The sequence below is a fragment of the Aplysia californica genome, unplaced genomic scaffold, assembly GCF_000002075.1.
Source record: "Aplysia californica isolate F4 #8 unplaced genomic scaffold, AplCal3.0 scaffold00004, whole genome shotgun sequence".
Taxonomy (NCBI): Eukaryota; Metazoa; Mollusca; class Gastropoda; order Aplysiida; family Aplysiidae; genus Aplysia; species Aplysia californica.
In genome coordinates, this window is record NW_004797274.1 from 3,353,385 (window position 1) to 3,355,859 (window position 2,475).

Here is a 2,475-nt window from a genome sequence, read left to right on the forward strand (position 1 = left end):
GGGGGGAGGGGGCGGAAAATGGGGTTAGAAAAAGAAAGTCAAAATTTTTAATCATGAACAAACTTTGAAATAATGTTGCAGATACAAGGCCAGGCTTTCACGAAAAATGTTTTGTTTCAATATCATCTGCTTTTTGCTTGGCATGATAGCGTTGCCATGTTGAGCTTTGTGGTCTTTTATCACAGTAAAAAAGTGAGAACTCTTATCTTGCAGTAGCTCGAAAGTTTTCCATACAAGCTCACACTTTAGAGAGTGAAATTCTTTTCTTTAGAGATCTCATTTGCATCCTCTTATCTTCAAGATCACATTTTGAGCAAACAATAGCATCAAACTTTCTAAAATGAACACAAACTTACATCAAAAGCCTTTGAAATTCCATATCTAGGAATTGAAGCATGAACAAGCTAACTATACAATATAGGCCTTCTTAATAGCAATGCTCATGTTTCTCCCCAAGTCAGACAAGAAATAATTCTGGCAGAACATAAATTTTCTCCGAAGGCCCACCCCATAGTGCAGACTCACATTGCAATTCCCTCTCCTGTGTCCAGCTGTAGCAGTGAGAGAGATATGCAAACAAAAAACTTCTTATATTTCCTATTTAATCTTGAAAATTCGTGCAAATACGTATACAAAGATGCCTAGTGATGGTAACCCATTTTGTTCTTTTACCCTGGCAATCATCGAAGATTACAAATATAGGATTTTCAAAAAATAGATTTTTAAAAAATCTGTTCGGGTGTGGTTTCTCAATATTTTGGTCCCACTGAAAAATGTCCCCAAGAAAAATCACTCCTGACCTCAAAGTCAAAATATAAAACTGTTAACCTATCCAAATATCTCAGAAGTTGAGATCCTCGTCACTGGCATGTTGAGTGTATTGTCAGACTGTGAAACATTTTAAATTTGAAACTTTTATAAAGGCATCAAGACCTAGAACAACTATTTAATATTGTCATTTCATATAGACATTTATATTAAAATAGCTCATAATTGTACAAAATACTGGCCAAAACATTTTACAATAGTGCATGGTCATACAAATAAACTGGCCCAAACTTGATGCTATTTATACAGCACTCTTTCTCTCCTTTCTTTCATTATACACAAATACTGTGCTTTTTCCAATTTCACATAATAATTGTTTCTGCAACAAAATTAGTATCTAGTCTAAAGCTGTGAAGAAAACACCTCTTTTCTACATGTTAGATACGTTGTTTTTTTCATCGTTCCATCGTTCTAACATTTTAAAAAAACAAGAAGTGGAGGTTTGTGTTCAACTATTGCAAACCAAATAATGTCCCTCCGCTTTATGAGCAACACTGTATAATTGGAACATCGTTGTTGGCAGAAAAAAAAAAAAAAACTTGGTAACTGAGTAAAAGAAAGTTAAGAGCTATGAGCAAGGTACGTCATGGTTTGACTTAATGCTAGCTTCTGTTTTACGATTTTCAAACTTTCTTTCTCATTGCACAGAGCAATCACTTTGAAACGGCAGTAATTCTTTTTTTTTTTTGTAAGTGTTTTAAGGCGCTCGCAACTGCAAAAGGTCATGTGAGTGCGTGGTCAGTTTCGTAAGAAACTTTGAATTTTACCCAGGTGGCAGCCGAAACTTGCACACAAGACCTTCGAGATTTTTCTTTTTGTCCTTATCCGAGAAGGCTTGGTGTTAGATCTTACCTACAATAAAACCAGGGTGTAGCTGAAAGACAGCAATAATTAAAGGAGCCAAGGAATTGGAGTAGCAGTAGAAAGGTTACATAAAGAGTCAAGAGCCCAGAGGAGGGGGCAAAGGAGGTCATGGGTAGGGTCAGAAAGTGGAGATGAGAGCAGACTACAGAACGATTGTTACAGAGCAAAAAAGAAGAAAATTTTCCAGTCGCTATCCGGATTTGAACTCGGGACCTATTGAATGAAAGGCGAACACTGCAACCTCTCAACCAGGAGAGTCCCCTGCAGTAATTCATATCCCTTTATTGACAGTAATAAGTTATAATATACATGATAAATAGTGGCTGCGGATTTGCTTACAGATTCTGCCCCTCACAAAAAATGTTGATGCATTCCTTTTTTGTACGTTTAAGTGCAAAACATGCTCTTGCTAATTAAAACATATAAATAACTTGCTTCAGCTCAAACAGACTTAACACTCCTAAAGCTAACCAAAGCTTTCTATACCTTAAAAATTTTTATCAAACCCCCCTCCCCCCCTACACACACAGACACACTTTTCCAATTTGCAGCTTCGCTCAAAACAAAATTCTAGCTTTTTTCCTTTTTCTTCCCACAGTCAAAAGTTTAGGGAATTTTCACTTCTGCACAATATATATATATTATAATATATTGACTTCTTTAACTGATACCCAGAAAAATGTGGGCTGAAGTGACTTTTAAAAAGTCTCTGCTAGCCAAGATAGATAGTACAGTCGAACCTGTGTGGTGAGACAGAATCGCAAGGGAGCCAGAAAAAATTCT

General features: G+C 36.3%; 1 protein-coding gene across 1 annotated transcript in view; it reads right to left on the reverse strand.

Annotated features, from left to right (window-relative positions):
* The window catches only part of LOC101845435 (epithelial cell-transforming sequence 2 oncogene-like), a gene marked incomplete in the record, with an annotated part of 42,919 nt that overhangs the window by 37,694 nt on the left and 2,750 nt on the right, over positions 1-2,475 (reverse strand).